The sequence below is a fragment of the Aotus nancymaae genome, unplaced genomic scaffold (assembly GCF_030222135.1).
Source record: "Aotus nancymaae isolate 86718 unplaced genomic scaffold, 86718_ANA_hifiasm-v0.15.2.pri h1tg000108l, whole genome shotgun sequence".
In the NCBI taxonomy this organism is placed as follows: Eukaryota; Metazoa; Chordata; class Mammalia; order Primates; family Aotidae; genus Aotus; species Aotus nancymaae.
This window is the reverse complement of record NW_026988523.1, coordinates 42976543-43004283: the sequence shown is the minus strand read 5'-3', so window position 1 is coordinate 43004283 and position 27741 is coordinate 42976543. Positions and strand designations below refer to the sequence as shown.

The window sequence follows — 27741 nt, the reverse complement described above, 5'->3', positions numbered from 1 at the left end:
AAATAGGTTTTCAGATATACCAAAGAAACTATACAATATGAAAATTTAACAACGAAGTTAAAGTATATAGCAAAAGACAATATGACAATACACATGAATAATGTATAATAGAAGCCTTTCAATCCTAGAAAATTAAAATGGGAGAACTTACTGCAGGGTAACGTGCATAAAATGAGGACTAACAGCAAGGAACAATCCTAAACATTTTCCCAACGACTAAGCCTCAAAAAGGTAGCTTAGGAAAACGATTAACATGTAGTTTTCCGTGAACTCGATTTATTCCCACATCGATGACTGCTGCTCCTTGATCATATCTGCTGTGATCAGATTTGGAATACCCGCAGCAGATACTGCAATATCTGCAAGAACTGTGTGTTTCTTCAACTGCTCTTCGGGAGTATATTGATGAGATATTTTAACAGTGGCGTCACCTCTGGGACGGTCATGCACCTCATCTGTGTTCAGTCACATTGCAACGAGCATTCCAACATTATTTGACCTACCAGCCACAACCACATTCTTCCCTAGGGTTGGAATGCCAGTTCGCTTAATTATTTTCCACACACCCCATGGGGTAGCCGGTAACATGGAATACAGGTCCAAACACTTTCGCCCTACATTACTTACGTGAGAGCCATTAACATCCTTGTCTGGAGAAACAGCGTTGCCAGATCTTTCATCTATGTGCTCTGGAAGAGGCAGCTGAACGAGGAGGCCACCTACATTACCATCATTATTCAGTTTATTAATTAAATTCAACAATTCTTCCTCTGAAATTGAAGCTGGTCTCACTATTGTCTCACTGTTGAATCCCACAGCTGCCCTGATTTTGTTGAAAAGTAGGAGTGACTTGCAGGATTCTCGCTGACCATCATGATCCCGCTCAGGTGTGCCCATTTGTTACCTGAGGCCATCCACCCTTCCACCTCCTGCCGCACTTCCTGCTCGATCTGCTGGGCCAGTTTCTTTCCAGAAACGACAACAGCTTCATTTGGAACTGCCACGAGGTGGAGGGGCGAGGGTGGAGGGAGCAGCTGTGCGAGGGCAGGAGCAGCCCGGCAGCCAACGCGGACGTGAGCCTGTGACCACTCAGGAGGGTATGGTGTTTTTTAAATGGGCTTCTATTTCTAAATAGCACACTTATACTTAAATTGCTTTTTTTTTTTTTTCGGTTAGGACGCTGTATTAATTTGCTACCATAGAAGTTTAAGAGTTAGCTGTCTTACACCACCCCTAATTTTTACAGATAATCCTCCCCAATCTTCCAATATAGTTCTATCATATTTTCTATTTTAATCAGGACATAATCCTTACTTTATTTCTTTTCTCTTCTCTTTTCTTCTTCCTTTCTTTTTTTTTGAGACAGGGTCTCACTCTGTTGCCCAGGCTGGAGTGCAGTGGTGTGATCTCTGCTCAGTGCAACCTCTACCTCCTGAGCTTAAGCAATTGTCTCAACTCAGTCTCCCGAGTAGCTGAGACTACAGGTGTGTGCCACCACACCCAACTAATTTTGTATTTTTTGTAGAGATGGGGTTTTGCCATTTTGCCCAGGCTGCCCTCAAACTCCTGACCTCAGGTGATCCTCCCAGCCTCCCAAAGTGCTGGGATTACAGGAGTGAGCCACCGCTCCTGGCCTTACTATGTAAATATTTCCTAGAGCTGAATCGTGTAATCTGATAGTATCTTTTTGTTTCTCTGTACTTAAAAACAATTCTGCAATTACTAGTTGTCCTTTAAAAATTGTGGGGTTTTTTTTGTACCTATCACTGATGTTTCCAGGCCTTACAGAACTCTAAATACCGTTCCACAGGATCAAATGCATCATGTAATCCAGTAGTTCTAACTGCTTGTTGAAAATGTCTTTCTTTGAACTCTCCATACTTCTGCTCCAGTCTGTACTGTGGCTTCAAGTTGACATCCTGAAACTCCTCCCTACCGTATCCTGGATACTATCTTCGCCTCCTTTGGATAGGATCCCCAGTTTCCTGGATCCCAAATTTTCCTCTTTCTTAGTTTAGTTCCTAATATTAACAGAGTATATGGGAAGGAAATTTTTGGCTATCTTATTGATTATTGTCCTCATCCTTGATTGACACTTTGGTTGAGTATAGAATTCTAGATTGGAAATAATTTACTGTCTTAAAAATTATTTTGTAGTGTTACAGCTCTTTTAGAATTTGTCTGTCAGGCTTGATTGCTTTCTTTTTTCTTTTTTGCCAGAAATCCCCTAAAATAAAATAAAATTATTTTTTAGAAATTAGGATGTTTAAAATACTGTTGTATTATAAATATAAGTTATGGAGCATAATAAATAAATTGCCTTGCACAGTGACTGATGCCTGTAATCCCAGCACATTTGGAACCTGATGCTGGAGGATAGCTTGAGCTCAGGAGTTTGAGACCAGCCTGGGCAATAAGCATAGTGAGACCCTGTCTCTATTAAAAGAAAAATGTTTAAAAAAGGCTGGCCATGCTGGCTCATGGCTATGTAATCCCAGGACTTTGGGAGGCTGAGGCAGGCAGATTGCTTGAGCTCAGGAGTTCAAGACCAGCCTGGCCAACATAGCAAAACCCTGTCTCTACCAAAAAGACAAAAATTAGCCAGGTTGGTTGTGTGTGCCTGTAGTCCCAGCTCTTTGAGAGGCTTAGGCAGGAAAATTGCTTGAACCCAGGAACCGGAGGCTGCAGTGAGCCAAGACTGCACCACTGCACTCCAGCCTGTGTGACAGAGTTAGACTGTGTCCCCCCCAAAAAAATCTCTTTATTCAATAATCAATTAACCATAGCTTATTGTAACTTTTCACTTTATATACTTTTTAAAATTTTCATTAGCTTTTTGACTCTTTTGTAATAACACTTAGCTTAAAACACACATCATACAGTTGTACAAAAATATTTTTTTCTATATATCCTTATTCTATACGTATTTTTCTGTTTTTAATTTTTTTCACTTTTTAAACGTTTTGTTAAAATCTAAGACACACAAACATACATGACCCTGGGCATACACAGGGTCAGAATCGCTGTCTTCTACCTCCTCATCTTGCCCCGCAGGAAGGTCTTCAGGGGCAATAATACACATGGAGCAGTCATCTCTTATAATAGCAATGCTTTCTTCCGGAATACCTCCTGAAAGACTCGCCTGAAGCTGTTTAACAGGTAATTTTTTTTTTTTTTTTTTTTGAGATGGAGTCCTGCACTGTCACTGGGGCTAGAGTGCAGTGGTGCGGTCTCGATTCACTGCAACCTCTGCCTCCGGGTTCAAGCAATTCTCCTGCCTCAGCCTCCCAAGTAACTGGGATTACAGGTGCATACCACCAAGCCCGGCTAAATTTTTGTATTTTTAGTAGAGACAGGGGTTTCACTATGTTGGCCAGGCTGGTCTTGAACTCCTGACCTCATGATCTGCTTGCCTCGGCCTCCCAAAATGCTGGGATTACAGGCATGAACCACCGTGCCTGGCCTTAACAGTTAATTTGTAAAAAATAATTAGTGGAAGTTCACTCTAAAATAGTGATTTAAAAGTATAGTATAAAAAATACATCAACCATTAGAATAGTTGTTTATTATCATTATCAAGTATTCTAAACTGTATGTAATTGTGTGAGCTGTATTTCCAAAGGACTGGCAGTAGGTTTTACACCGTCACCACAAAGACATGAGTACTGCATTGTGCTGCAATGTTATGATGGCTATGATGTCACTAGGCTACAGATATTTTTCAGCTCCATTATAATCTTATGGGACTACCACCATGCATGCAATCTGTTTTTTTTTTTTTTTTGAGATGGAATCGCTCTGTTGCCCAGGCTGGAGTGCAGTGGCGCAATTTCAACTTGCCAGGACCTCTGCCTCCTGGGTTCAAGTGATTCTCCTGCCTCAGTCTCCCAGGTAGCTGAGATTACAGGTGCACACCACCACACCCAGCTAATTTTTGTGTTTTTAGTAGAGATGATCAGCCATGTTGGCCAGGCTGATCTTGAAATCCTGGGCTTAACCTATCCACCCGCCTCAGCCTCCCAAAGTGCTGGGATTACAGGTGTGGACCACCGTGCCTGGCCTATGCAACCTGTTTTTGTTGACCAAAACATCAGTATGTGGTATGTGGCTGTATATATATGTGTGTAAATATACATATATATTCAAATGTGTGTGTGTGCACCTGTGTGTGTGTGCACCTGTGTGTATGTGTGTGTGTATATTATATATAATATTCCGATAATTCTAATCTCCGGAATTCTTGAAGTCTGTATCTGTTTTTTGTAATTTCTTTTTCTTTTCTTTCTTTTTTTTTTTTTTTGAGACAGTGTCTCACTCTATAGCCCACCTCTGCCTCCCAAAGTCTGGGATTACAGGTGTGAGCCACCACACCCAGCCTAAATTTAATTTAATTTAAATTAATTAAGTAGCCACATGTGGCTAGTGGTAACCATATTAAATAGCGGAAATCTACAGGCTAGACTTTTCCTTCTACAAAATTTTACACAATATTTTCCCTTCACCCTCCAAGCCTGCCTTCAGAAGTAACTAGGACTTCCCATTCCTGAGCCTTTTCTGGTTGCAGCACTAAAAATCACCTTGCCTTTTGTTGCTCTGCATTGACCATTTTCCTCAGCAACTAAACACTTTCAACAGAATAGATAAACTTGAACCCTAGATGAGATAGCATTGATTCAAGCATTTCTCATCTCCATAATATGTTGACTTGTCTTAATTCTATTTTCTTCTTTCCAATTCTGTCATTATTTACATCCTTTTCTCTCACAGTCCCCTTCCAGTAATATTAGCATGGTTTCCAAAGAGAGTCATTAGAAAACCAGACTATGGTTTTCAGCTGACATTATTCTTATATATAAATAGCTTACTCCTTGTTTTAGCTTCATTATCAGTAGAATTCAGAGGTGGCTCTAAGAATTTTTATCTGTCTAGTGACTGGGAATTCCAGATTGGGATCAGAAATGACCATCCCCTCACAGCAGGGTTGCTGAAAGTCAGCGCTATTGACATTTTGTGTTGAATAATTCTTTGTCATGGGAAGGCTCAGGAATGGGAAGTCCTAGTTACTTCTGAAGGCAGGCTTGGAGGGTGAAGGGAAAATATTGTGTAAAATTTTGTAGAAGGAAAAAGTCTAGCCTGTAGATTTCCGCTATTTAATATGGTTACCACTAGCCACATGTGGCTACTTAATTAATTTAAATTAAATTAAATTTAGGCTGGACATGGTGGCTCACACCTGTAATCCCAGACTTTGGGAAGTAGAGCTGGGCGATAGAGCATTGTAAAACATTTTGCACTGTTCCTGGAATTTACTCATTAGAAACCAGTAGTACCCACTCACCCTTTCTGACTTTGACAATCAAAAATATCCATAGACCTTGCTCTGGAAGACAAAATCCCCTCCGTTGAGAACTACTGTTTTAAAAGGTTTTTAACTTTCTAAACTAGGCTATGCTTTATGAAAAATCCTTAAGTTAGCGTTTCTCAAATCCGTTAAAATCACACTGAATATTCTGTTTGAGAAGTAGGCTAGGAATCTGCCTTTTTAAACAAAGACCCCAGTGATTCTAATTTAGGTGTTTCTAAAGATCACACCTGGAGAAACGCCCTAAGATGACTACAATGTTAAGTGAAGTCCCCCTTGACACTATTAGAATGCTCCAGAAATATAAGGTTTCAAGGGACAGGTCAATGTATTGAGAAGATAAATATTTACTGGGTAAGAAATCATGCAAAATATCCATGAGTGCTGCATGGAGCGAATCTAGTACAAATACTAGTGAAATCCCAGCAGTAAAGTCTTCTTTGTGCCATTGTTCTGTGACATGTTTGGAGCTGACGAGGGAGGTGTTGAGGACCTGTAAAAGTGAGTCCAATTTTTCTGAGTCCATGATTTTCCTGAAGCTCACATTTAAGAATGAAACAGGATCCCCAGTAAAGATGCTGCTATGGTGTTGCCAATTACTTCATGCCTGATAGAGAAGCTGAAATGCCTCCCCATACTTGAGGTTTTTTTTTTTCCAGTTAATTGTTCTTCCTAAATTGAATGATCTATTTTTGGAACTAAAAGAGATGCAGTGTAGAGAGAAAGGAACTGACAAAGCCCAAGGCAGAGAAGGGAGGTAGACAGAGAAAATGCAGAAAGGATAGGGCGATGCTGTCTGCATCCATCTTCCTCATAACAAACACATAAAGTGAACAGGAAGGGCGTTCTCTCTTCCTGGGAGCAGGTGAGCGAGACAGTAGGGGCAGGAGATTTTGTTTATGAAACCACAAACACATGAAAAGACAAAAATGTAACATTCTAGAAATAATTGTAACCTGGAGGCCTAGGTCTTAAAATTCCCTGGGCTTTCCTTTAAAGCTCTGGAGTGGGTCTGCATGGTCATGTCATCAAATCGGAAGATGAAAAAATCTGCTCCTTTCCTACATTTCTTAATAAAACTTACTTGAAACGCACCACAGCCTTAGTTCTGAAAATGTGGGAACGCCTCATAGATGTGATTCTAAGAGTATTTAGCAGGACTTCTGATGCATTTAGTCCACACACACGTCTGATGAAGCATATATACACACAGAAGTGTGCATTTTTAATGAACTCAGAACCGTAAGTAATGTCCACCTTAGCCAGATTCATTAGCTATTATCAAAAACGTATTTGAAAAAGAGTCAGCAAATATTGTGTCTAACTACCAGCGTGGCTATCAGCTTCTTACACTTTTCTGCTTCTATAAATAATGCTTTTGTTAACTCCAGTGAGATCTTCTGATCCTCCTTCAGTCTGAGCATCACGCTCAAAGCTCTGGAGTGAGCCTACACTAGCCATTTCTGCCGCTTCTGTTCTCTAGGCATTTCAATTGCAGTTACATTTTTAAAAGATCCTCTTTTGTGCTTTTAAATGCTTAGCAAAACTACAAAGAAGAACACACATCATTTTCTTCAAAACACATAAACATTTTGGCCTGCCAAAGAGACTACACCAAAGACAGCCAGCTTAACTTTAAAATGCAGGAGAAGAACAGAGACCTTTTAAACTCCCATGAGACTGTGCCATTCTTTCCACCCCTCACTGGGTATTTTAACAATGTATGCAGTTCACTCCTGAAATGATTCATCTAAGGAAAGAAAGAGGCTTCAAACGACTGTGTACACTTGCCTTTCCCTGCCATGAGGTGTCAGGAGAGGAACTCCTGGCTGCCTGTAGTATCGTTTTCTCCATTTCCTGCCATTTTTGTCTCAGCGTCACATGGATAGCATATCCATATTTTTCTGTGTGTCTAAGCATTTGATTTCCATCTACTTTAATAGCAGACTCTAAAACAAGGGTGGTGAAGAAAGGAGCACAGGGAAAGAGAAAGGAAACATCCTGGGAATGATAGCATTCAATCAAACAAGCTATGCAGATCGCTTTATGCCAGCTTGAAACACAAAATTTGCAGAGCTGGAAGATTGCTGCTTTATTCCTCACATAAGTCACTGTGCAGGCTGATCAAACAAACCTCTGTTTGATCTTACGTCATTTCTTCCAAACACAAACTCTAGCAAGCAGAGATAAGGTCTTACAGTGTACTGATAATGTGAGCTTCATAGCTAAGCGTGCCTGGATTCAAATTCTGCTTCGATCTGGATTTGCGCAACTTTGGGAAAACTGAGTGACCCTGAACCAATAACTTAACCTCTTTCTGCCTGTTTACTCAACTGTAAAGTGGATAAGAGTGGAAAATGCCACTGGAACTATTGTGCACATGAAATGTGTAGCCGTTTATAAAATCTTTTTTTTTTTTTTGAGACAGAGTCTCGCTCTGTTGCCCAGGCTAGAGTGGGTGGTGTGATTTCAGCTCAGTACAACCTCTGCCTCCCAGGTTCAAGCAATTCTCTTGCCTCAGCCTCCCGGGTAGCTGGGACTACAGCATGGCACCCCCGTGCCTGGCTAATTTTTATATTTTTAGTATAGACGGATTTTAGCCATGTTGTCCAGGCTGGTCTCAAACTCCTGGCCTCAAGTGATCTGCCCAGCTTGGCCTCACAAAGTGCTGGGATTATAGGTATGAGCCACTGCACCTGGCTTGTAGCTATGTAAAATCATTCAGAATGGTCCTTGTGGGTGAAGCATGAGAAATAGAAGTTGTTAGAACTGCTGTTATCGTTATTAGTATCATTTCATTATACATCCAGAATTATTGACAATCATGTGATAGATCTGATTCTAGCTAATTCTGAAGAGAAATATCTACATTCAGGATAGATGCTGTATTTTTTCAGCACAAAAGTACTCAGACAGCTCAGACCTGTGAAATCCTTCCAGAACCTCTCTTGGTTTTGTATTGTCAGGAAGCTCCTATAGGTATGGTTATACAGAATACATATCTGGATTGGAAGATGGAATATTTTTTCTAGAATTGCCCCATGACATTCCATTTTGAGTTAGTTCTTTCTAGAGAGTCTTGTGGAAGGAAGAAATAGGTGCACTTCCAGTTATTTGTATGTGATTCATGTAGTGTGGCCACTTTTTTTTAACTTTTTCAACTGGCTGGCATGGCATGGTGGCTCATGCCTATAATCCCAGCACTTTGGGAGACCAAGGTGGGAAGATTGCTTGAGCCCAGGAATCCAAGACCAGCATGGGCAACATGGTGAAACCCTTTCTCTACAAAATTAAAAAGTCAGCTGGGCATGATGGCGTGCACCTGTGGTTTCAGCTACTCGGGAGGCTGGGATGAGGGAATAGCTTGAACTCAGGAGCTTGAGGCTGCAGCAAGCCATGTTTGTGCCACTGCACTCCAGCCTGGACAACAGAGGGAGACCCTGTCTCAAAAAGAAAAATAATAAACAAAAACTGTTTCTTGGTCACAGCTGAAGACTGGAGTGAATAGTTAAACCAAGTTGAGACCATCAGATTGTCTCACGTGAGAGTGTGAAATTAGAGACACGAAAAAATGTATTTGTTCATGGCCATTCCCAAAGTTACAAGAACATTAAAACTGGGGTACCTGAATGGCTATTTGAGGACAGTGAGTTTGATGTCCAAGCAATGAAAACTGGTCAATAAGGGGTGGTTGGCCATGTGATGAGAGAGAGACTGACTTTGTGTCATTTTTGTGTACCCGTCCCTTATTGTGGTCTGGTTACTTTTCCTGGCCTTGGGTAATGAGACCTTCCTTAATAAAAGGACATTACCTTTACTTAAGCTAACTTCAGATAGTTGCTATTTCTTAAAATTAAACAAACTTTGACAGGTGACATCAAAGATCAGGACTGAATAGATCATTCTGAGCTGAAGGGTCTCATGGGTTGTAGCTGAAGAGACAATACAAGATCAGGTAAAGCTGACCCCAAAGGCTAGGGGAAAATTGGAATCTAAAGATCAGGTCAAAAATTGAGATCTGAGAATTGATCTCAATGAGAAATGGCAGAGATGCAACCTCTGGGTAAACAAGTCATCTCAAACTGAAAACCTTTCTGTGCCAGGCCAAGATTCTTTGTTTACCTTTATTCTCATGTCTGCTTAGAGGTTTTCAAAAAGTAAGAAAAATTAAAACAACAACAGCAACAATAGCAACACCTGTCAAGTAGAAATTGAATGCAGTAAGGGAGCTTACTGTATCCGTTGCTTTTCCTCCCATCTTTGTGGTTATTCATCTTCAGACTCTGTCCTCTTGCTCTGTAAGGCAATTCCATTCGAAGAATATGCTGCCAGCTCCTTTTCTTTTCCTTCTCATTTTTTTCTTACAATCTTTACTTTCATAGTCTCATGTGTTTCCATAGCTTCAGCACTGGCCTTTATCTGTGTCTTCAGCCTTGACCTCCATCCAAAACATGGTATCAACTTTATAACAACTTGTTGGATGTCTCTACTTGAATGTCCCAGTGGTCCTTCAGGGTCAGTAAGACACAAAGTGGGTAAAAATGCACACTCTGTAGTCTGGATTGTCTGGGTTGAACCACGACCTGCCTTTTATTGGGTCTGTGATTTGGGAAGTGATACAGCCTGAGTGATACGGTTTAGATCCGTGTCCCCACGACCTGCCTTTTATCGTGTCTGTGATTTGGGAAGTGATATAACCTGAGTGATAATCCGTGTCCCCACGACCTGCCTTTTATCACGTCTGTGATTTGGGAAGTGATACAGCCTGAGTGATATGGTTTAGATCCGTGTCCCCACCGAATCTCATGTTGAATTGTGATCTCCAGTGTTGGAGTGAGGCTCGGTGGGAGGTGATTGGATCATGGGGCAGAGTTCTCAGGAATGATTTAACACCAACTCTCTAGATCAGGATAATGGGTGAGTTCTCACAAGATCTGGTTGTTTACAGGTGTGTGGCACATCCCCCTTCTCTCTCTTCCTCCTGCTCAGGCCATGGAAAGGAGCCTTCTTCCTTTTTCTTCCATGACTGAATGTTTCCTGTGGCCTCCCTGGCCATGCATCCTGTACAGCCTGTAAAACTGCAAGCCAGTTAAACCTCTTTTCTTCATAAACTACCCAGCCTTGGGCATTTCTTTCTAACAGTGTGAGAACAAACTAATACATGTGGTAAGAACCAGTTTTCTTATCCATGATGATAATAGTGCCTACATCATAGGGTAGTTACAGAGATAAACATATGTATATAGAGTTGGTATACTGCTTGGCTTGTGGTAAACATATACTAAAGGAAAGCCTTTATTATTGTTATCTTTATCTTTATTTTTGTTATTAAATGTGATTTCCCTTAGCTTATCTCTCTTGATACCGTCTCAAATATTTGATAAGTTATATGAACATTGAAAGTCAAAAATTATAGTCCAACTCTGTCCCTAATGGCTGTGTGACCCAGCATCAATTACCTAAACATTTTGGAATTCAAATTTCATCTTGGTAATATCAGATAGTGCTAGATGATCTCTGAGGAGAGGACTTTTGGTATTGCCTTTGCAAAATTACAACAGTGAGAAAAGTTTAACATAGCTGACCCCATCTTGTTTCCAGTGCCACAAACTAACTATCTCTGCTCATTCCTGGGGATAGGCCAAGCTAACTATGGGAGTAACTGAGTTTACAGTTTACCCTTAAAGCAAGGGTAATAATACTTCCTTCCTGAGACTAACCTCCTTGTTTGGGGACCAAACTGCCTTTGTAAAGCTAAGGAAAGGCCGCAAGGTTAGAATTATGAAAGGTGCTTGAATTATTTTAAGATGTAGGCATAGTTAAGTGATAACCTGACATTGCTCCCTAACTTGCTTTTGTGTTATTGTTCACTGCTCAGAAGTCATGTAGCTGGAGGTCAAAAGCTTTGTAACTTCCTCAATTGTTCCTATAGATGGCATCATTATTCCAAAACCTAAGACTGACATTTGAGACATTTTTAGGACTTTTGCATTCTTGCAGACCAAATGATGCCACTTGTACCTGTGACCCATACCAAATAACTGACTCAACTCAAACTGTGACCCCCACTCAGAAACTGACTAAGCTCATGAAGACACTTGATGTTTTTATGATTTCATCTCTGACCAATCAGCAGCACCCATTCCCTAGCCCCTTGTCCCCCAAATTATCCTTAAAAACCCTAGACTCTGAGATGGATTTGAGAAACATTTCCTTTTCTTCTGCTCAGTGGCTTTGAGATAATTAAACACTTTCTCTGTGGTAACACTGCTGTCTCAGTGTATTGGCTTTACTGTGCAGCAAGCAAGAAAAAGCTGTTGGGCTGCAACACTTTCCTGAGCCCAAGTCAATATATAATATGATTTATTTTTTTAAATCCTAAATTTTTAATCATCTTTAATATTTTCCTTTCTCTTACCTTCTAAATCCATTTAGATTTTGATTCTTGTCAATTTTATCTCCACCACCTTTCATACCTGACTTCTATCTCATCCCATCATCTTATTATAGGCTCCTCTTGTTACTGCATGTTGGACTCCCATCAGGTCTGGGACAATTAAAGTGACTCCCTAGCCAGTCTTCCTTATTTTGTGTCATTTCTTACTTTAGTGCATTTTATACATCACCAATTAAACTCTCCGTATTTGCACTTAATTTTTATTCTTATGCTATGTCCAAACCCTACTTTTCTGTTAAAGCTAATTCAAATAATAGTCTGTTCTTTAGTTTTAGCTTTTGATCACTACTTTTGTGAAATTTATTATTCATGCTAATAAACACCATCATTTCTTAATACTAAGCTTACAAAAAATTCTGGTTCTTTTATTAGGGTGGTTGCTGTATTTGGAAATCAAACTGCTTATAGGTCAGTTTTCTACTTTTAGGAAACAACAACTTTTCATATACAAAAAAAAAATTAAGTAGGTCAGGCTCAGTGGCTCATGCCAATAATCCTAACACTTTGAGAAGCCACAGTGGGAGCATCACTTGAAGCCAGGAGTTTGATACCAGCCTAGTCAACATAGTGAGACCCCATCTCTACCAAAATTTTTTAAAAATTAAGAAATTAAGTTGACCTAGTAGTTGACCCTTTTATGAAGGAGGTTAACCTAAAATTTATCATTTTGGGATCTGACATTTTTTCCATCACATAGATACAACTATTGTCTCTTATTTATTTATCTAGTGAGTTTTAGATGCAGCTCAGGAATGAATGCTTTTGTTGTATGTCTTCATAAGGTCAATAAGCACATAACCAATAAACTCAGAAACAGCTATTGGTGTGTCTTATTTGAGTAATCCGCTGATTCTGGGTTATGATGTCACTTAGCTACCTGAGTTGTAGTCTTGGAGCCAACTTACCTGTCTCCTCTTTGACCAGGAGATCGGGCACCTAAGAGTATTTTAGGTGGAATCAAAATCCAGTTAACTTGGTAACTCTTTGAACTGTAATATCATTTTAGCAGACGACTTGACTATTAGAAAACTCAAGTTACTGCTTTCTCTATTCAATAGAAGTGAGAGAGGGATGGAAAAAGAGGCAGGAGGGAAGAGAGTAGATCCAAGCATCTATTCTTTCAGGTATTAGACAGAATATTGGATAACACAGCTGGAGACTGTTATAGTCTTTTTTCTTTCTTTCTTTTTGTTTGTTTTTTTTGAGAGGAAGTTTTGCTCTTGTTGCCCAGGCTGGAGTGCAATGGCATGATCTCAGCTCACGGCAATCTCTGCCTCCTGGGTTCAAGCAATTCTCCTGCCTCAACCTCTGGAGTAGCTGGGATTACAGGCACATGCCACCACACCTGGCTAATTTTGTATTTTTAGTAGAGATGGGGTTTCTCCATGTTGGTCAGGCTGGTCTTGAACTCCTGAACTCAGGTGATTTGTCCACCTCCACCTCTTGAAGTGCTAGAATTACAGGCATGAGCCACCACACCTGACCGACTGTTATAGTCTTTAAGATGTCATATGATTTCTGTGCCTCTGCTTCCTTGTCTACAAAAGGGGAGAATAGTAATATATAATATGCCCATGTGTCTTTGGTGAGCTTTAATTAGAGGCCTTGTTCTGCAAAATGAGGACTACATTGAATTTTTTTTTTTTTTTGAGATGGAGTATTGTTCTGAACTCCTGACCTCAAATGATTTGCCTGCCTCGACCTCCCAAAGTGATGGGATTACAGGCATGAGACACTGAACCTGGCCCTACATTGACTTTTTATTATGTTGTTGTCTAATGTTATGATGCATTTTAGGACAAAATATATTTTTTAATCGTTCTATTGATTAGTTCGAACTAAACCATAGTTTGAACCAGTAAGCCTTTGGAAATGTAGCTTGAAACATTTGTGTCCAGGTCCTTATATGATTTGTTCTTTATAGGCAATTGCATTCTGTTGTGTAGCATAATATGAAATATTTTTAGTCTTTGTCTCTGGTTTGGGTAAACAGAGCCAGAACTCTTGGGATTATCTGTGTGATAGGAGTGTCTTTTGTTATACATAGTGAGCTTCTTTGATAACACCTGAATTTATGGTAAAGAAGTAATTTAGAGTAGGACTCCTAGATAGCCTCAGGATGGAACCAGTCGCTAGAAAGACCAAGTGATTAAAGGATTAGAGAGTCAGAACTTTCAACCCTACTCACAAATCTCCAGGAAAATGTGTGTGTGTGTGTGTGGCGCCCACTGGAGTTGCTCTTTATAAAATCCAGGTGCAGTGGCTTACACCTGTAATTCTAGCACTTAGGGAGGCCAAGGCGGGTGGATCACCTGAGGTCAGGAGTTCAAGACCAGCCTGGCCAATGTGGTGAAACCCCCGTCTCTACTAAAAATACAAAAATTGGCCAGGGTTGGTGGTGCGTGCCTGTAATCCCAGCTACTTGGGAGGCTGAGGCATGAGAATCTCTTGAACTCAGGAGGTGGAGGTTGCAGTGAGCTGAGATTGCATCACTGCACTCCAGCCTGGCAACAGAGCAAGACTATATCGCAAAATAAATAAATAAATAAATAAATAAATAAATAAATAAAAATAAATAAGACCGGGCACAGTGGCTCCTGCCCGTAATCTCCGTGCTCTGGGAGGCCAACGTGGCAGATCACCTGAGGTCAGGAGTTCGAGACCAGCCTGGCCAACATGATGAAACCCTGTCTCTAATAAAAATACAAAAATTAGCTGGGCATGGTGGTGGATGCCTTTATTCCCAGCTACTCTGGAGGCCGAGGCAGGAGAATCGTTTGAGCCTGGGAGGCAGAGGTTGCAGCAAGCAGACTGTGCCATTGCACTCCAGCCTGGGCAACAGAGTGAGACTTCGTCTCAAAAAAAAAAAAAAAAAACCAAAAAAACCTCTTGAACAAGTGTCGATCAGCTAGGAGGGTAGAGCCCCTGGAGAGGTCATAGAAATTCCATGCATCCCACTCCCCATACCTTGCCCTATGTATCACTTTATCAGGCTGTTTATCTGTATTCTTTATAATATTCTTTTTTTTTGTTTTTTTGAGGCAGAGTCTCATTCCATCACCCAGAATGGAGTACAGTGGCACAATCTCGGCTCACTGCAACCTCTGCTTCCCAGGTTCAAGCGAGTCTCCTGCCTCAGGCTCCCCAGTAGCTGGGATTACAGGTATGTGCTGCAATGCCCAGCAAATCTTTGTATTTTTAGTAGTAACAGGGTTTCACCATGTTGGCCAGGCTGGTCTCGAACTCCTGACCTCAGGTGATTCGCCCACCTCAGCCTCCCAAAGTGCTGGGATTACAGGCGTGAGCCACTGCACCCAGCAGAATTTTTGTATTTTTAATGGAGAGGGGCTTTCACCATGTGGGCCAGGATAGTCTCGAACTTCTCAAGTGATCTGCCTGCCCTGGTCTCCCAAAGTGCTGCGATTACAGGCCACTGAGCCTGGCCTCTTTGTAACATCTTTATAATAACTGGTAAATGTGTTTCCCTGAGTTCTGTGAGCTGCTCTAACAAATTAAAGGAACCCAAGGAGGGAAGTAGTGAGAGTCCAGATTTATAGTCAGTTGGTCAAAATTATAGGTGATAACATATTGCTCATGATTGGTGCCTAAAGTCGGGGGCAGTCTTGTGGGACTGAGCCTATAACCTGTGAGATCTGATGCTCTCCCTAGGTAGTTAGTTTCAGAATGGAATTAAATTGAATTATACAATCCCTATTTCATGTCCACTGGAGAATTGCGTGGTGTCCGGCGAAGTCCCCTCGACATCTGGTCTCAGAAGTGTTCCGTGAGTGTGAATATAATAGAGAAACAAGTTGTCTTTTTCTTTGAGTGTATGTCTCTCATTAGACTCAAAATTGTTCTAAGATTCCACTTGTAAGTGAGGTTTAAAGCAAACAAAACAAAAACAAATATATTAGTCTGGTATCAACAGTAGTTCTAAAACAGTACTATAGGCAGTGCTCACCTGTGGGACTTTTTTTAAAACCTGCCAAAATGTCTAGGAATAAAATACTTTTAAATTAATTAAGTGATTCCCTTTCACTTGTTTTTTTTGTTGTTGTTTTTTGAATTATAATGCTTTTAGAGAGCTGTTTCACTTTTTCAGTACTTGATTTTTAGTTTCCTTTTTCATGTGAAAATTAAAGCTCATTGAACCTATTTCATGTTTTTGTTTGTTTGTTTGGTTGGGTTAGTTTTTGTTTTGTTTTTTAACCAGTATAAATGTGGCAGAATTTTGGTGTAATATAGTGATATTTAGATGCTTAATGAAAAAAATCTGAACAATCTTTTAATTAAGTTAATCTTAAGAACAAGAATTTAGCTATGTAATACATTTAGCAGTGAGAGGGAACGAATACCTGGGAATAAGATAGAGGTGTTTTTCACTTAAAGTGAATGAGAGAGAGTTGGCAGTCGTGAGAATAAGATGTTAGGTACAAGCAGAACGGTCATAAGGGCCCAATACATACATTCCAGGATGTTGCTTCACACGATGAATTTGTGACTTATCTGAAATTATGTAAAGTTAATTTCTATTTAACAGGAACTGCAAATGCTCATTTATTATAAATGGCATGATGATAGTTGTAGGGTGTGTCTTTTGAGAGCTGCGGTGGCCAGGTAGAAGGCTACGATCCAGTCATATATAGTGAGCTGTGTAGATGCCAAGCACTTACTTGTCTTATCTCATTTAATTCTCCAGACTGTCCTATAAAATAGATATGATTTCTCGGCCAGACGTGGCTCATGTAATCCCAGCACTTTGAGAGGCCGAGGTGGGTGGATCATGAGGTCAAGAGATGGCGACCATCCTGGCCAACATGGTGAAACTCTGTTTTTACTAAAAATACAAAAATTAGCTGGGTGTGGTGGCACATACCTTCCCAGCTACTTGGGAATCTGAGACAGGAGAATCACTTGAATCGGGAGGTGGAGGTTGCAGTGAGCCAAGATCGTGCCACTGCACTCCAGCCTGGTGACGGAATAAGACTCCGTCTCAAAAAAGAAAATAAATAAATAGATATGATTTTGTATTCCACCTGCCAGTCCCTGCCTTGGCCCTGCCCCTTCACCTCCCTCCTCCATTAATGTGTAGGGTCCAGAGGGAAACCTTCCCTTCATCCTCTGAACTTTTTCTGAAAAATCAACTCACAAAATGCAGATTAATTGGAGAAAAGGTGTAAAAATTTGATTAATGTGCTCACAGGAGGAACACAGAGTGACTGCCCACTCCCCAGTGGGTTCAGAAGGTTATAGAGAATATTGGAAAAAGAGGTTATGGGGGTCAAGGGAGAAGAGAGATTCTGTTAAGGGGATGACTAGGAAGAATAAAGGCATCAGGGAACAGACTAACTTGTAACTTGTATATTAATCTCGTGAAGGGGTCTGTTCAGGTGTGGTTACGTTCTTGGTCTTACAGAGAGGAGAAAAAAACTGTTCCTTTTTGTGGGTCTGGATCTTAGGCAGATAAAGGAACTTTGGCTGTCATACTGTGCTTTTGGGGCAGGGGGAAGGTCAGGGAGACCTGGAGGCTTCAAAGTGCTATATTTTGGCGTATCAGTTTGTCACAAGGTGAACTCCAAAATTGGGGCTCAGCCCAGGAGGCCACATAAGTTCTTGGCTTCACATAATTCAAGACTGAGCCAACAGAGTAAAGTGAAAGCAAGTTTATTGGAAAGTGAAGGAATAAAATGTTGGCCACCCATACGCAGAGTACCTCCGAGGGCTTGCGGTTGGCTATTTTTATGGTTATTTTTGATCATATGCTACAGGGGTGGATTAGTCGTAGTCTTCTGGGAAAGGGGCAGGGAATTCCTGGAAGTAAGGTTCCTCCCCTTTTTAGACCATATAGGGTAACTTCTGGATGTTGCCATGGCATTTGTAAACTGTCATGGCACTGGTCGGAGTGACTTTCAGCACGTCGATGCGTTATAAGGAGCTTGTAATGAACAGTGAGGACAACCAGAGGTGCTTTGTTCACCATCTTGATTCTGGCTCATTTTGGCTGGCTTCTTTATCATATTCAATTCAAGCAGCAGGGTCTTTGTGACCTGTGTCTTGGAAAACAAGTCTTATCTCAAGTTTCTGAGCCCCAGCAAATACTACCCGACTTCCTAACTGCAGGTTCCCAGGTTAATTCTGCTCTAATGAAGACGAATTTTAAGGTGTCCTTCTTCTGTACCATATTTCTTTCATGCACATTAGTTCAGTTAGCCAAACTCTGAATTCCCGTGTGGTCTGTAGGAAAACTAGCCCTGCTGCTATTACCAGAGAATGCTCCTTCCCATGATTCACTTCTTTGGGCACTGCTTGCTTGTGTTAAAACATATCCAGTAAGGTGTGAACAGGGTATTCTGCCCATCTCAGTTCATCTCAGTTTAAACATACTATAGCAGTATAGGCTTTCCTTTTTTTAAGGCAGGGTCTTACTTTGTCACCCAGGCTAGAGTGCAGTGACGCGATCTTGGCTCAGTTCAATCTCCTCCTCCCAGACTCAGGCGACCCTCTCCTGTCCCAGCCTCCCAAGTATCTGGGACCACAGGTGAGTGCCACCACACCTGGCTAATTTTTGCATATATATGTATTTTTGGTAGAGATGGGGTTTTCCCATGGTGGCCAGGCTGGTCTCAAATTCCTGGGCTCAAGTCATCCACCCCACTTGGCTACCCAAAGTGCTGGGATTACAAGTGTGAGCCACCACGCCCTGCTCTTCATAGCTTTGATATGTCATTAGAATCAATATATTTTATTTTTGAAATATCTCATATCGAGACTATTGAATTAACCTCTGACTCCAATTCCACCTTTTGTGTCCCCAAATTCAGCCATTCTTTATAATGCAGACAGAGTAATCCTTCTAAAATACAGATCTGATTATGCCTTTTCCTTGGTTAAAATCTTCCTTGTTGGCTGTAGGTTAGAATACCGTAAGATACCTTACAATCTGCCCATAGCATTTTCTCCTCATTGTCTGTGGCTACTGCCACGTAGCCTGTGCCTTGGCCCGGGGCTCCTGTTCTTTCTAGCTCTGTGCCTCTGAGCTGTTGTTTCTTTTGCCAAGACCGGGCCGGTGAAGTATCACCCATCTTTGTAGACGCCAGCGTTACGTCCTCTGTAAATTGTTCCTGGGTCCTGTTTCCTTTCTCCAAGACAAAAACAGAAACAAAAACAAAAACAAAAAACTTGCCACCTCCTTTGTGTCCCTAGGAGGTTTGTTCATATCACTATTATTATATTCATGATGCTTCACAATAATTAGATATTTGTGTCTTGTCTATGACTAGCTCCTTGAATTCAGGGGCTATGTATTATTAACCTTTGTATCACCTTATTCAGGGTCTGGTAGTTCCTTAATACATGGAGAACTGATGAAACAACTCACGACAGTGATTTTTATACTATCATATAAGAGAAGGTAGGGGTGGTAAGAATGATACTTTAGATATTCCTTAAATTCATTTCTAAGGCAAAGGACATTGAAATTCTATTACAAAACATGACCACGATGTTCTTTTCATCCACATTAAACAAGCATATGCTTTGGAAATAATTATTATTCTTCTACAAAGATTATTTTATTAAAAGATGAGACACAGTGTTCATTTAATTAAGCAGTTTTCCTCTTGCATCTAAAATCAAGTATAATTTCCTCTTTACGAACAAATGAACTATAGTACTTGAGAGAAACTTATGTGATGTAAAAGCTTCTAGCACAGTGTACGACACAAAGTGAGCATTGAGCTAAGAAGTTTATGGAAAGGAAAGGAGAAGACAGGGAGAAACACAGCAGCAGAAAGCACGAATATTAGGTGCTGCTGCTGAACGAATCAGAACCAGTCAGAACTAGATCAAACAACTCTGAAATGTGGACTTAGTTTAGAAATAACTTGCCAGAAATTTTTTTCTAAAAAGTGAATTATGTCTTTAAATGTTTGTGTGTTATTATTTCCAAGCTTCACTATTTATTTATTTATTTTTTGAGACAGAGTCTTGCTCTGTTGCCAGGCTGGAGTGCAGTGGCATCATCTCGGCTCACTGCAATCTCTGCCTCCCGGGTTCAAGCGATTCTCCTGCCTTAGTCTCCGGAGTAGCTGGAACTACAGGCACGCACCACCACATCCAGCTAAGTTTTGTATTTTTAGGAGATATGGGTTTCACCACGTTGACCAGGCTGGTCTTGAACTCCTGACCTCGTTATCTGCCAGCCTTGGCCTCCCAAAGTGCTGGGATTACAGGCGTGAGCCACTGTGCCTGGCAAGCTTCACTATTTTTATAGAAATGCAGACTATTAAAACTAGCATCCAGTTTTGTCTGGTCCAGTATTTTCTGTGGAATATGCTCAGAGGAACCCAGGAGTTCTCTGGCAGGGCAGCCTGTGAGGTGTTGGTGTGGCAGCCCAGGCTGTCAGGAACATGGGGTTCTCTGTTCTTCACCAAAGAATTTCTACTGTGTCTATTCTATACAGGAGGTTTCTGTGGACAAGTTTGTTTGAGGAAAGTCTCTTAACTTTGAAGTTGAAAAAAAATCTCGAATCTACTGTTTAAGTCTAGGTCTTTTATTTTTATAGACCAGGAAAATTTCGAGTACTTGTCCCATGTCAAACAACTATTGATGCGCTAGCAGCTAGTTAGCAAAGCAGTTGGATTTCATTTTTTGTTGCCATTTTGTTATTGCCTCAGTTTGGACATGGTTTTAGGAAGTAATGAGCACTAGGGGAACAGGGAGAGGTGAGGGTGATAGGCCAGGAACTAAATTGGAAAGGCTGTGGCAAGGGAGTCTGCTTGTCATGCAGAGTAAGAAAACAGATGAGGAGATCTTCCTGTACTTCTTGCCTCTTAGACTGCTGCTCTTAAATATACAGACGGCTGCAGCAGCTTTTCCTTCGAAGATCCATTGCTGACAGGGACCCTCATTTGAGTAACTGCTTTATTATATATTATATATATATAATATATATTACATATATAATATATATATAAAATGTAGCAATATATATAGGGATATGCATTTTTTTTTAATTTTACTTTTTGGAGATGGAGTCTTGCTCTGTCACCCAGGCTGGAGTGCAGTGGTGCGATCTTGGCTTGCTGCAACTTCTGCCTCCTGGGTTCAAGCAATTCTCCTGCCTTAGTTTCCTGAGTAACCGGGATTACAGAAATGCACTACCACACCCGGCTAATTTTTGTATTTCAGTAGAGATGGGGTTTCACCATGTTGGCCAGTTTGGTCTTGAACTCCTGACCTAAGGTGACCCACCCACCTCAGCCTCCCAGAGTGTTGAGATTAAAGGCATGAGCCACTGTGCCCAGCTAGGATGTGCATGTTTTATATAGAGATATAGATATCCCTATGTACAATATGAATACCACTTTGATAGTAAGATTGATAAAATGTGGATGACTTATGGAATTTAGAGACAGTCCTTTTTTCTTTTCTTTTTTTTTTTTGAGCCAGAGTCTCACTCTGTCACCCGGGCTGGATGCAATGGTGTGATCTCTGCTCACTGCAACCTGCATCTCCCGGGTTCAAGCGATTCTCCTGCTGTAGCCTCCTGAGTAGCTGGGATTACAGGCGTGTTCCATGGCACCTGGCTAGTTTTTTGTATTTTTAGTAGAGACAGAGTTCCACTTTGTTGGCCAGGCTGGTCTCGAACTCCTGACCTCAGGTAATTTGCCCACTTTGGCCTCCCAAAGTGCTGGGATTACAGGCGTGAGCCACCATGCCCTGCCAGAAAAGGCTCTTTATTTGCAGAGAAGATTCAAAGATTCATTAAACTTTGGCTTTAAAATAGATTTGGATTTGCATGAGGAAAAGAACTCTTTCACTCTGTGATCCAATTATTCTACCCCTGCTGGAGGGCAAGGTGTGGTCAATAGCACAATAGCTGGAGAGAGTGGACAGAAAAAAGGTTGGAAGGCCATTAAGTCACTTGATTATGAAAGGAAAATTAGGAAATTAGTTTTAGGGACATTTAAAAGGTAACAAAAGACGCTGCTGTGATAACTTATGTCTGAAAGGAAAGAGAAAGCTTACAGTTTAGAATTAGGATAAGAGCTTCTGGGACACTTTCGTAATGTTTATTTTGTTGTTGTTTGTGTGTTTCTTTGAGACAAGGTCTCCCTCTATCACCCAGCCTAGAGTGCAGTGGTGTAATCACAGCTCACTGCAGCCTCCAACTCCTGGACACAGGAGATCCTCCCACCTCAGTCTCCCAAGTAGCTAGAACTATAGGTGTGCACCACCACTCTCAGCTAATTTTTATTTTTAATTTTTTTTTTTGTAGAGGCAGGATTTCACTATGTTGCCAAGGCTGGTGTCAAACTCCTTGCCTAAAGCAATTTCCTGCCTCAGCCTCCCAAATTGCTGGGATTACAGACATGAGCCACCATGCCTGTCCTGTTTCAGTAATGTTAAGAGAAATGGTTCTGTTTGACATAAGAGAACTAAGAGGCATAAAAAGTATAATCCGAAATTCAGGAATTAAAAAGTCAATTGAAAAATGAAAGAGTAGGATTCAGGTAAGAGAAAGCATTAGAGAAGGAAGACTAAATTCTACGGCGTGAAAAGGAAGATGAACAATGGTCAAAACAAGTCTAAGGAGACACAGTTTAGTCTGAATAAACTTTCAAATATGTGGAGGGAAGAAAGACTAGCTCCAGGAGAAGATATTGAAAAATAAGAGAAGCAAATTCATTGATCGTCTTGTTGAAGACTAACACAGAGAAACACAATTAGAGGAAGAGCTATATAGAGTCAACCCAGACAACTTAGCAGGAGATACCAGAGGAGCAAATAATGTAGTCATTAATATTGCAAGATCAAGCTTCTCTCTTGTTTTGGGGGGAATTAGAGCGAGTTCATGCAGAATAAAGCAATTACCACACATGAGCTCGAGTTAAGGCTTCCTGCCTCCCAATGGCAGGCACGGCTTTGTGCCATGAAATCAGAGTAGACAAGACTCAGGCATGTCGTTGGAATCCAGTAAGTTGTGAAGTGTACATTTCAGGGCAGAATCATGCTTTTTTCAACGTTGGGAATGAATTCAGGAAGGCTTAGATTTAGCATAATGGGGATTTTCACATTAAAAAGACCAAATTGGAAATTACTAGCATAGATGAAATATGTATAATTTGTGTGTGTATGTGTGTGTGCCATGGCGAAATATAAATGGACTGAAGCATGGAAAGTAATTTAACCATTTAAAGATACAATTGTTTCATTAATATTTACTTATATCTGATTAAATATTCATGATGCCTTCCCTTCCCTCCGTGTCTAACAGTGTTGCATTCATGGCCATCTGCACCAGCTCAGCACACGGGAGGTCTCAATTAGCCATTCAGGCTGACAGTGGACTCTCAGCCAAGGGGCCCTTACCCTGCGATGGGCTAAAAACAGATGATGGGTTTGTCTGCAGGCATAAGCAACAGTGAGACGGACTCGCCCTGGGCAGGGATTATAGTAGACAGAGCCCACAGCATCACAGTCCCCTTAAGAACACAGAAAGGATGATTTCAGAAATGTCTAAATAAATATGGGCAAGTGAAAAATCTCTGCCCAGGGTACATGCTGTCCTGTGGGAAGCCGTTCTCAAGGTGTGAACAGGACTAGAATTGGAACTCTTGACACCTAGCACCATGCTCCCATCTGCCACCATGAGGCTGGGCAGCAGATGACCTAGTTTGTAATCTTAATTTAGCAACCTATAAAACAGAAATGAAAGTATCTCCCTCTGGAGGAGGTGCTGGGAAGGCAGTTATACACCCCACTGCTTGTTGCTGAGGTCTCTGGCTCTTTTATACAGTCCACAATAGCAGGATGGGTTCATCTTGTATTGTAATTACCTGCCCCATGTTTATCTCTCCTAACCTTGAGCCTCTAGAGAACCAGACTGTGTTGTGTTCACCGTGGTATTCTAAGACTAATGTAGCGAATGTTTTTTTTTCAATAGATTAGCATTTGGGGATGGGGAGGCTAAGATTTGATATAATAACTTTTTTTTTTTTTTTTTTTTTTTTACTGGACTGTAGTGGTGAGATCAGAGCTCACTGTAACCTCGAACTCTTGGGCTTAAGCAATCCTTCTGCCTCAGCCCCCTGAGTAGATAGGACTATAGGTGCATGCCACCATGCCTGGCTAATTTTTTTCTATTTTTTGTAGAGAAAGGTCTCACTATGTTGCCCAAGCTAGTATCAAATTCCTGGCCTCACGAGATCTTCCTGCCTCAGCCTCCCAAAGTGCTGAAATTATAGGCATGAGCCACCATGCCTGACTAGAACATGGTATTGGAAGTGGCCAATAGGCCAGGTGTGGTGGCTCACACCTGTAATCCCAGCACTGTGGGAGGCTGAGGTGAGCTGATCACCTGAGGTCAAGAGTTCAAGATTAGCCTGGCCAACATGGCAAAGCCTTGTCTCGATTGAAAATACAAAAATTAGCTAGGTGTCGTGGAGGGGGCCTATAGTCCCAGCTACTTGGGAGGCTGAGGCATGAGAATTCCTTGAACCCAGGAAGTGGAGCTGAGATCGCACCACTGCACTCCAGCCTGGGTGACAGAGCAAGACTCTGTTTCAAAAACAAAACAAACAAAAGTGGCCTACAGTTCTATCCATTGTGTGAACGTACATCCATTGTGGAAGCGCTCACAAACAATGTGTGAATGACATTGCTGTCTATTACTAAAAATCAAATCTTCGTTTTTCTAAAAAAAATCTCTGCTAGCCTGTCCTGAAACAGTTGAAAGTAGCACAGAACCATGTCATTTGCAGTAGGCAGAATAATGCCAACTCCTTTTTCCCAAGCATGCCCATATTCCAATGCCCAGGACCTGTGAATATGTTACCTTGCATGTCAACAGGGAATTATTAAACCTGATTAAGGTGAAGAACCTTGATGGGGGACATTATCTTGGGTTATTCTGGTTAATCCAGCGTAATCACAAGTGTCCTTAAAAATAAGAGGAAAGCTAGAGTTGGCCAGAGAGATGCCACAAGCTGGCTTTGAAGATGGAAAACGAGGTACATGCCAAGGAGTGTCAGTAGCCTCCTGAAGCTCAGACCTCAGTGCTGCAACCACAAAGAGCTGAATTCTGCCACCAATCTGAACTGAGCAGAAAACCGATTCTCCCGTTAGACCTAGACCTCCAGAAAGAACAAAGATTGCCAGCACCTTGACTTTCATCCAGTGAGAATCATATTGGACTTCTGGCCTAAAGAGCTGTGGGAGAGTAAATTTGTGTTGTTTTACATCGCTAAGTTTGTGATCATTTTTTAGAGCAGCCATAGAGAACTAATAGAACATCTCTGACTCACAGACCACACTTGCCATTAAGCTTTCAGATCCTCTAAGGACTTTAACGACATCGAGGCTGTACTTAGACATTTACCAGTGGTCAGGATGAAATTAAAGTGCAAGTGAATTGTTCTTTCTTCTCCTTGGAAAGGTGCGTCACACTTTCCTTTTTATTGTCATCTGTTTGGAAGCTCTTTGGCGTCTCATTTCGTTCAAGTGGGGGAGCAAGATATGAAACCCGATTTTTAATTTGTATTATTTAGTTTGTTTCAGCAAATGCCTCCAGAGCTATGTCATGTGCAAAGTGAAATCACCTATATGCTGTGTCTTTAAGAGCCGGGGAAGTGCACAGAGCCGCAGCAGCAGTCAATACCAATTTCCACATCTGGATCAATACCATCGGATGGCTCTGTAGCTGCAAAGATTGTTTCACACACACACACTCAGAGAAAGGGAGGGCTGGGGAGAGAAAGGGAATTGGTTTTAATGATTTCATGGCTCTGAGTATTCCCTCTCTCCCTCTTTTCTTTAAAAGAAATAAATACATAAAATTAGAAACCAAATTTACGAACCTGTCAGTCCGCATCAAACCCAGCTTCTTTCCCTGACCTGTCACCAAAAGTGGCATCTAATCTAGCAAATAGCCTTATTCTTTGTGGGAGGTTATACGTGTTGAAGAAAAGAAGTGATAACACTGTCTGCAGTGATGCAATAATAAAAATGCTTTGTATTTACAGCAGGCTTCTCCTCAAGGACTTTATAGGCAGTTTCCTCAATCTACAAATAGAAAAACAAGAACCAGCAACTTGTTCGCCATCACCCACAAAGAAAAAGCTGACGTGTTAACTTCTATACTGTGTGTATGTGCATATTCGGACAACATGGGACTGAAGTGTTTTAGGGCTTCCGCTGCAGTCTGACTTTGTAGCTCTCAGGGATAGGGTCTCCCTCATGAGTGGGACTGGGCAGCTGTTTTTCACAAGGCGTAGTTGTTGGATCTGCCAAGAGAATGCAACTGCGATTGAATCAGCAAAGGAAGGGCAGGGACCTGATGCTATTAGCTTTGCTGGAAGCTTTCCCAGTAGGTCAGGGTCCCAACCATTTCTCCTCCTGGGAGCAGGCACAGCTTTGATTCTTCAGCACCTCTGTGGGTCCCCAGAATGCGCTCTGCTGCCACAGAGCCCATTAGCTCACCTCTAAAGAAGGCTGACCCTCACTCAGTGCAGGCAACTCACTATCAGGATGAGCGAAACAAAGGAATAAATATGTTCCCTCTGGGCCCTGACATAATGGGGAGGCTTAATCCTCAGCTTGGTAAATGCCACAGCCACAACCGTGACCAGCTCAATCTTCAAGGCAGATCAAATGACTTTCAGGAATGGTTCTGAACAAGCCCCAGCTGGAGGGCCAAGCGGTTTCGTGAAAGACTGACTTTTCTATACAGCAGTGATAAAAATTCTGTCCCTCAGTGTCATGTCTTTTATTTTATTCTACTTTATGGTTTCACAAAGCATTCCCACATACATGATCGCATATACTTTTCACAAACACTCTGTGCATTTGATCACTTGTCCATAGCTGAGGCTTGGAGGGAACATGATTAGGGAAGGTAATCACTGAAGTAGCTTGGGGAATTGTAGAGCTGTGGATGGAATATTCTAGCTAACCCCTTGAGTGTCAGGGGCAGGACAGGACCAGGGTAGTGAAGCCTCATACATCCTTTTAATCTGGTGCAGTACATTTCCACAAATAGAATCCGAATCATAGACTCCTCAGCCCTCAGATGCCTGATTAAAAATAGGCTGCTGCTCTGTCCACAGGTGTCAACCATCTGTGGCTGGACTTACGGCATCCGTCCATAGGATTCCGACCTTCACTCTGCTGCCCATTCTCCTGGAGCACGGACTGGATGCACTAAGTCAGCAGGGAGAGTCCTGGAAGGCAACCCTTTTCTGAAATTAGTATGGCTTTCCTTTAAGTGCCAGTAAATCCCCACTAAATTAATCTTCACTGAGCAAGGTTTGAGAAAAGCACAAAATGCTGATTAACCATTGAAAATGCCACTATTATTTTGCAAAAAGTCTCCCAGCTTTACTCCCATTCTCAAACTGCCCACACTTATTTAATTCTTCCTGATGCATGCTCTTTATGTTCACCCCAATACATCCTAAATCAATTAACGGCAATTAGTTTGATTATGAAACTATAAAACCAGATATAAAACGCTCCCATAAATCTTCCAATAAAGCACCCAACAAAACAAAATCTTCTGGCTAACAGCTAAATTAAGTGTTTTTGTTTTGTTATTATTACGTAGCTATCACTTCAGCCTGAAAAGAAGTGTTTGTTGGAAAATGTCCACTGGAACACAGGTGATTAGCAAGTAGATCTAAAAGGTTTCCCGTCAGGGAAGAACCAGCAGAATGCTTTTCTCCTTATAGCTCACTGAGATTTTTTTTAGTTTTTCGAGGGCTTAATACCTTCTTTTGTTTTAAGTTATGATGATAACCCACTCACAATGCAAGGTAATCTGTTCTTTAGTGGGGATTAGTTTTGGTCAACTACATCAAGTCTGGTTGCAGAAATTATCATGGTTCCACATTATGAGGCAGAAATTGTAAGGGACCGCTTT

The 27741-nt window shown here is 41.3% G+C and overlaps 2 pseudogenes; one reads left to right on the top strand and one right to left on the bottom strand.

Annotated features, from left to right (window-relative positions):
• Nucleotides 1-223: 223 nt before the first annotated feature.
• LOC105728511 (bifunctional methylenetetrahydrofolate dehydrogenase/cyclohydrolase, mitochondrial-like) overlaps nt 224-27741 on the bottom strand; it is a 41994-nt pseudogene continuing 14476 nt past the window's right edge.
• Nucleotides 2155-2229, top strand: LOC135272361 (U7 small nuclear RNA; annotated as a pseudogene).